Genomic DNA, 7,933 nt, shown 5'->3' on the forward strand with positions numbered 1-7,933 from the left:
CTACCCTTCCATGGGGAGAGTGTCCCACTTCTCCAAACCAGGGCAAGCACAGCAAGCAGGGGAGAAACCGAGGGCGAGAAATGAGGGTGCTGGCATCAGTGGCTGAGGGCAAACAACGATGCATCACCTCCCCCAGCGGGCTGCTGGGGGGGATTAATTAGCGTTTGTAAAGCACTTTGAAGATAAATGAGACTGTGGGAGAGCTCCTGACCAGGAGAGAGGGGGAGATGGGGATCAGGGAACCCAGGTATGGTGTGGTTTCTTATCTGGAGTGCAAGCTGCAGCCCCGGCTGGGCCGGCGCCACGCGGGTGCAGATGAAAGGTGGAACGGGAAAATTTCCGCAGAGTGAAAAAAAAGAGAAATCGTGCGCATGCTGCTTGGGAAAAATGAGTGAGAGAGAGATGAAAAGATGGGATCTAAGTCTCTAAAAGCTGTAGAGACCTGCTATTGATTCTGGCTTGGGAAGAAGGGGCCTGAACAAGAGCTGGTGTGTTGTTAAGTGCACTTATCTCCTCTTGTTAGATGGCAGAACGGGGCCAGATGGACAGGGTCCTAATTCCCGTCAAGAATCGTTACCTGCCGCATGCTGGATGAGGCACCTCCAAAGATGTGCTGTGAGCCCTGGAAAACGTGGCAGCACCAAGAGGTCAGGACCCCACAATGTCCCTGGACAACCCATTCCAGTGCTGGAGCACTACTTCCCTAAAACAGCTTTTATTACATTTAAAAAGAATTTCTTGCACTTTGATTGTTCTCGTTGCCCTTTCTGGGCACTGCAGAAGAGAAGAGCCCGTGCCCTGAGCACCCCCAGGTGCTCCCAGCCACCGCCCAAAACACCACCACCCTCTGGAGCACCCCATCTCCTGGGAGGAATCCTCACGGGAAGGATTTGTGTGTATTTCCAGAGGAAATCCATGCGAAGGAGGATGGTGGGAAAAGACAGAGAGGGAGTTTATTCCCCTCCTCAGCTGTCAGGAGGATGGGCCAGCGCCAGGAGTGATGAAACACAAGATACCCTCACACAGATCTTTGATCACAGTAATTATCCATTGTTGTCATGTACAAAACATTATCTCCACGCAGGCATCAAGTTCCTTCTGTGCCACCCCCCATCCCCTCACGCCTCACTGCTCCAGGCTCCCCATCCCACCCTCCCTGAAGATGTTCTCCTCAGGACTGGGGCAGGACTCCCTTCTCCCAGTCAATGGGTTGAAAGCAAAGAGTTTTTTGTTTGCCTGGCTTTGATCAAAATGATTGAATGTCAGGGAAAGAGCGGGCGGGGGGAAGGAAAGAAAGCAGAGCAGAAATGATGCATCCCTGATCCATAAGCAGGAGACGGTTCAAGGATGATTCCAGGCATCGCTCACTGGCTGTGCGCTTCTGGGGGTTGGGTTTTCTCTTCTTTTTTTTTTTTTTTTTTGTTGTTTAAGAATGAGAGAGAAAGAAAACATTTTTTTAAGCTTTGCTCCTTTTCATTTTTTCCCTGAGTTCAGTGGCTTTCCTCGTCAAGCCTCTGTAGCTCAGGTAAGAACAGAGGGCTCCAGATTAAAGAGCAACACGGCAGCCAAGCAGAAGCCGTCAAGATAACAGAGAGGACAGAGTCGGGAAAGACAAAGGAGGGAAGCCTGCTTTCTGCAAGATTCCCACTCTCAGCTTTCATTAGATTACTCCAGAAACAGGGATCAAGCTGATCAAGCTGCACATTTCAGACTCCGATCCTGACCCTCTCCACCTGGACGCTGGGTTCCAGGACAATGATCAGCATCAGGAGCTCTGGCCCCAGCAGCAGGGCTCTGACAGATATTTAATCCAGCCTGGATTTTTATAGATGCCTGGGTGGGTGGACAGACAGACAGCACGCCAGACTGACAGCTCGAAATACCTCTCTGCACGAGCGTGGGTAGCAACAGAGCGTGGAGCCTCCTGCCAGAGCATTTCACGTGCTGGTGAAAAACCCAGCCCTGCAGCTCATCCCAGCCCTCTCCCCTCTCCCAGCGCACCCAGGGAGAAAGGTCTGGGAGGAAAATTGGTCCCATCACTCCAGATCCCAACAAGAGCCCACCAGCTGTGTCCTGCAACCTTGCCCACCACAGCTCCTGCAGCCACAGGATGCAATATTCCCTCTCCGGCTTCAGCTTTGGGGTGTCCAACCCCAGCGCTGCTCCTTGGGACCAAAAGCAACCTGCAGTTTGGAAGAGGATTTGCTCAGAGCCACCCCCCACACAGGAAAGGCAGGCACCCCCCAGAGCAGGGGCTCAGCAGGGTCCACATCTCCTGTGACAATGACTCCAGCAATGACATTCTCTGAGAGTCCCGAGAGCTTCCCCAGGGAAGCCTTCCCTGCTGGCTTGTTTATAGATCTATTCTTAGCTCGACTTGGACTCATTGCAGAAGCAGCAAGGAGCCTTTCATCCCGTGACCCTGAAGTACCTCAAAGAATACGAGCCAAGCCTTGTGGAGAGGAAATATTGTCCATTCTGTTTGACAGAGGGGTCAGCCCACGTGTGAGGCCAGGCAGAGGAGCAGGGAGCAAAAAACAGGCAGGAGAGGCTTTGGATGTGCACAGGGTGAGAGGCAGCCCAGGGACACCACGGGCAAGATGAGCACATGAGGTGCATCTAAAGTTGGATGGGCTGGGGGGGCTCAAGGGATGGAGAGAAGGGGAAAAACTCCAGCTGGAGAGCCAGGGCTTGTGCTGCTGCCCAGGGATGAGGGAGGTGCTCCTTCCCTTCCACAAGGAGCATCCTGGGGGTCTGTCTGCTCCCACAAACCCACTGCCCTCTGCTTAAGGCATGGGGAGGTGGGAAATATGTGACCAAAACCCCATTTACAGCAGAGCAGCAGGAGGGAGACTGGATGGTCACAAACTGTGCAAACAGCCCCATCCTTGGGATGCTCCCAGGAAAAGGCCATCCTGGATGTTGCTGTTGTGAAGAAGCCACCAAACCACTGCGTTCTCACTCTGCCCTTGATTGACAACAACTTTATTTCTTTTTTTATTTTTACAAAGTCATGCTGGAATGGTGCTCTCCCAGCTGCAGGGCCCTGTCCCAGATGTGTGATGGGAACATCTCCCATTAAGGATGGGAGATGCTCATTGTTGCGTGGCACCCCTAATTTGGGGAGGCAGAGCAGGTGCTGGGAGAGGGGGCACCGCACCCTCACACAGCACAGAAAGTCTTTTCCATATGCTGCCTGATCAGTTATATCAGTTTCTTAAAATGCTATTGCACAGATATTTCAGAGGCATCCTGTAGGACCATCTGGTATGTTATATATTGCACAGAGCCCGGCCAATTCTCAGATCCTGTAATTTTATCTCCTCCATTTCATATGCGGCGCAGGCATTTTGCAAGGCGACGGGGAGTGGGAATTTGTGGAGTGACGGAGCGCACGCAAACCGAAAGGCAAGGCCCCAAACTGAGCGGCACTGGCACCTCCCACCCATCCCAGGCACTGGAGAGGAGTTTTGGGGCTGCACGGGCGTTTTTGGGGTCACCCAGCTCGCCTGCATTGCCCAGGGCAGAGCGCAGCTCTCTCCATCCCTCCCTGCCTCCGACAGCAGCGCTGCGGGGTGGAGAGACGCCTCCGGCATCTCACAGATGTCCTTTTCCCTGCCTCCCCCAGCTTTTCCAGGCAGCACCCTGGTCCCCACATTCCCCATGGAAGCGAGGAGCTGCACGTTTCCCAACATCCTCCTGGGAAGGGATGCTGCAGCTCCATGCTGGGGATATCCCTGCCATCATTCCTTTTTCCAGGGAGAACGTGTATGCCGACCTATGGAAGTGTCCAAGGCCAGGTTGGGTGGGATTTAGAGCAACATGGGCTGGTGGAAGGTGTGCCTCCCCAGGAAGGGGGGTGAAATGAGTTGAGATTTAAGGTCCCTCCCAACCCAAACCATTCTGTGAGGCCATGAATTATCGTGTGCCTTGGCCCGTCCGAGAGCCCATCAGCAAAATCCAGCTCTGCTTTGTGGGGAGAGCGGTGACAAGCCTGGACAAGCAAAAATTACCAAGCTATCCCCATGGGTAGCTCTGTGCTGCAAGAGCAGGGAAAAGGCCAGAAATAACCCCTGAGGTTATTGCAAAAAATAGACCGGAGCAGGTGGGAAAAGCAGAAAGGAGAAAGCCCCATCCTCCCAGAGCCAAAAACTTTTGATTTTTAAAGTGAGTGCTCCCAACTCATCCATCACACACTGACACCACTTTATCAACTCTTTCTCAACTGACAGCAAAGTTTGGTGCTGCTCCACTCAATTTCTTCTGATTTCATTAGGAAAAGAGATATTAAAAAGGCAGAAATGTTCTGATTTCCTGTGTTTTGCTGGCTCCCTCCTCTGGCACTTGGAAATATTTTTATTTTGTAATGGTTTGGACATGAAGTAATTGGAAATAAGTCCTGTGTACTCCTTGGAGCTGCTCTTCAGGACAAGCAAATCTTGCTCGGACTCATCAGAGGACCTGTTTTTAAAAGCTTTTTGTATCCTTGCTACAATAATTAAAAGGAAGAGGAGAATTGACCAAAAATAGTACTCTTGCCACTGTCTAATATTAAAAAAGTCAAACACACTTTGAGAAAAGCACTGTCAAGCAGGATTAGCAGCACTTAAGCACATCCATGTCACATTGCTTAAGGAAGAGGCAAGAACTTCAGAGACAACTCCTTGGGTGTTTCCTACCAAGAAGGGTCTTCCCTTGACCACCATTAATACAACATCAGTGTAAATCTGGAAGCCCCACAGCTGATTTTCCCCCAAAGGCACATTTTGTGGCTTTATTTGTTTTTGAATAGAGATATGACCCTCTCCTGTGGAGATGTGGCAGAGCCCTCACAAAGGTTTGGTGTCAGACATGAATTTCTGCTTTCAGTTGCATTTTATTCTTCTCTTAGCTCATTAATAAGCATTAATACCTTGTGTTTGTGGCATTTAATATTCCCCCCAGCACTTCAGTTTTGCTTTTGAAAGGGACACTTCAAAGGCTTTTTAAACATTATTTTGTTATTGTTCATGAAATGGTCCTGACTAAAAACAACATTTCCATTCTGGTTTAAAATTTGTAAACAACTCTTCCCCTTTCTAAAGAAATAAAATGTGTTTATCAATCTACTAAATCCCAGCCTGTGGAGAGCTACAGGGATCCTGTTAACTCCAGGAGCTCGGGGTGGGAGGTATTGGAAAATAATAAATAATAATGCCAGTTTCTCCATGTTTCATCTAAAGTTGAAGGACTCTTGGCACCTCTACCCAGCATATGAAAACAGATTTCATATTAAAAAATGAGCTTGGGTCTAGAACATTCACCCTTTTTGCCTGGGTGTGCAACACCTGAGTAACCTAATTGAAGGTTCTCTGTTATTTGCCATGTAATTTAAACAGGTTTAATTTTAACAGCAGAAGCAAGTTCTGCTCCCAAGAGGAACTGAGGGTCTCATGGCAAGCATGTCCTCTCCCTTCCCCAAAGGAAAATCTGAGCCCTCCAGAGTGGGATGAAGAGGGAAAGGAAGAATTTTAGAGAAGGAGGAGGGAAGTGTGAGCAGCAGAGGGAGGAAACTGCTACTCCAAGGCACAGCAAAATCACCAGAGCCCCTCAAAGGCTGCTCCCTCCTTCCCCAGCACAGAGCCCTTCCCAGCTGGAGAGTTCCCCCTGCCCGTCCATCACTCCCCACACTGCTCTGGAGCACTCAGCCAGCTGCAGGCTACATAAATATTGACAAGGTGCATTCTTAAATAAATAGCTCTGCTCGAACAGTCGATATTGACCACTTGGAGAAGGCAAAACAAAAAGGCCTGGGGGACAGGGGGTTTCATCCAGCCCCAAATTGGATAAGCACAGATGCAGCCAAGGCACTGGGGATGGCCCTTTGTTCATGGCCTGACACCAGCTGGGACATGAGAAGGGAAAGAAAAGTCCTGGAGAGACAAGGAGGCAAAATCCTTGCATAGGAATGATGTCTTGACGAGACATTTGTTTTTTCTGGTTCTGCTGCCTTCTGGTCAAGTAACTTGAAAATTCAATAGTGTGAGTAGAGAACTGGGGCAGGGGAGGAGCGGGGAGGCAGCGTGGTCCTCTGGGGACCATCCATCACAGAGGCAGGGCTGCCAAATCACCCTGGAGCTGCCCAAGTGTGTTTATGGGAGAGATTAGAGAGCTCCTTCTGGGGATCAAAGAAAAGCTCTCCCCTAGGAGCGTGCTGCCTTCAACTCCCAAATTCCCAGAGGACTCCTTTAGCAGCATTTCCTGCAAATATTTTCTTTGGGAGGGTCACAATCCCATGAGTCTCATTAAGGACCTTGAAAGAAAACAACGTTTAATTTGGGGGAACCACACTTCACCCGATTTAAAGTTCCACTCAGGGTTATTTGGATGCAAAGCCTCGAGTCTCAATTTCTAACCCAAAAGGTATCCACTGGTGCATCCCCAGCGCCCTGCACTGTAATTAAACTGGAAATTATCATTCCGAGTCGCAGCCCTCGTGCAGCCAATGGCATTCATCTCTCTGATATCAACCCATAAAAAAATAATAACTACAACTGGAGCTTGCTGGAGGAAATGAGCATCTCAAGACACGGGGTTTGGATCACAAGAGTTCAAACCCACCGGTGGCAGGAACCTTGCAGCTCCTGGTCCCTGGTAATGGGAACTTGCCTATTCCATGAACTCCAAAAGCAATCCAAAGGAGAATCATTCTTTATAATTGTTTTGCAACTTCTCCTCCAGCTGGAGGAATAATGATTGCACAATTCTCCTAACAACATGATCATAATCTATCAGTTCTATGAACTATAGAATGAACCCAAAGAGATAATTGGTGCAGGCACTGAATGATAAACATGTCAAGATTATGATTTCTTTGCTTAAAAATGAAACGAAGATATGATTGGAAATGCCATGCTTGGGGAGTATGAGCAATATTCCCATGCTCCATCATCTAAATTAGTTTATAATTTGCATACACTAGTATTTTTAGGCATTGTTCGAAGGCAGGGGAGCTGTAAAACATTAAGATCCAAACATCATCAGACGTCGTCCTTCAATGGCACCTTCCCAGTAAAGATCTCGCCGTGCATCAGGAGGTCCCATTACCGCGGGAGCAGCTGGGGAGGTGCAGCTCTGCCGGAGTCTCGGGGGGTTTATCACCTCTTTCCACAGGGTTTTACAGCCCCAGAGACTCGCTGGGAGCGCGAGGTGTGCGCGCAGCAGCAGCCAGCTCAGCAGGCAATGAATTTTAGCGCTGCACCTTCCCGCCTGCCGGCTCCCAGAGGGACGACAAACCCAGGCTGACATTCAGCTCATAACAAACTTAAACCACAGCAAAATTCTCCTGATTTCCATGGTTTATACAAGAGCTGCTGCGCAGCCCTCTGAGGTTATCAGCCCATGGGGCTTTGTTGGGTTAAACAAGAGACAAAAGCACCGCCAGCCCAAGCTGTGCTCGCAGGCTGGAGGAGCCTCTGGCTCCCCTCCTTCCCTGAACACACCCTCACTTTTTTAGCAGCAATACCAATGAAAAAGGGGAGGGAAATGGGCATATCCTAAAACTTGAGAGGGACTATTTAACCCCCAAATCCAATGTACACCCTCATCCTGAAGAAAGATGCCTCACATCCCACAAAATGCCCTCTTTTCCCTGCCCACGGCACCTTGTGCAGCTCACGGGGACTCCCCGGAGAGCAGCAGGTGGAAACGGAGCCTGCTGAGCCATGAAAGAGCAACTAACGGGTCCCTGTGCCTGTGACTGCTCCTGTCACTGCTTGGAAACCCCTCGGGGCTCCCTGGGAGCACGGAGTGGGGGTGGGAGGCTCGTTCCATATGGCACCCATTAGCCTGAACTGGGATGGCAGTGACAGCGTGGCCCCGGGCCAGCTGCCAGCCAGGGTGGAGGCATCGCCCCACCCAGACAGCTCCTGCTCCAAAGGGGATGGGGAGGAAG

At 50.2% G+C, this 7,933-nt stretch overlaps 1 long non-coding RNA gene across 4 annotated transcripts; it reads left to right on the forward strand.

Annotated features, from left to right (window-relative positions):
- Positions 1–3,421, forward strand: LOC135285586 (uncharacterized). 4 transcript variants are annotated; one of them, XR_010350391.1, is made up of 4 exons: positions 1–247; positions 524–647; positions 907–1,039; positions 1,490–3,421. It is a non-coding gene; the product is annotated as an uncharacterized LOC135285586 (long non-coding RNA). The 4 variants fall into 4 exon arrangements; XR_010350392.1 differs by having other exon boundaries at positions 1,495–3,421; XR_010350389.1 differs by lacking the exon at positions 907–1,039 and having other exon boundaries at positions 1,495–3,421.
- Positions 3,422–7,933: the final 4,512 nt, after the last annotated feature.

Source organism: Passer domesticus, chromosome 23 (assembly GCF_036417665.1).
Source record: "Passer domesticus isolate bPasDom1 chromosome 23, bPasDom1.hap1, whole genome shotgun sequence".
In the NCBI taxonomy this organism is placed as follows: domain Eukaryota; kingdom Metazoa; phylum Chordata; class Aves; order Passeriformes; family Passeridae; genus Passer; species Passer domesticus.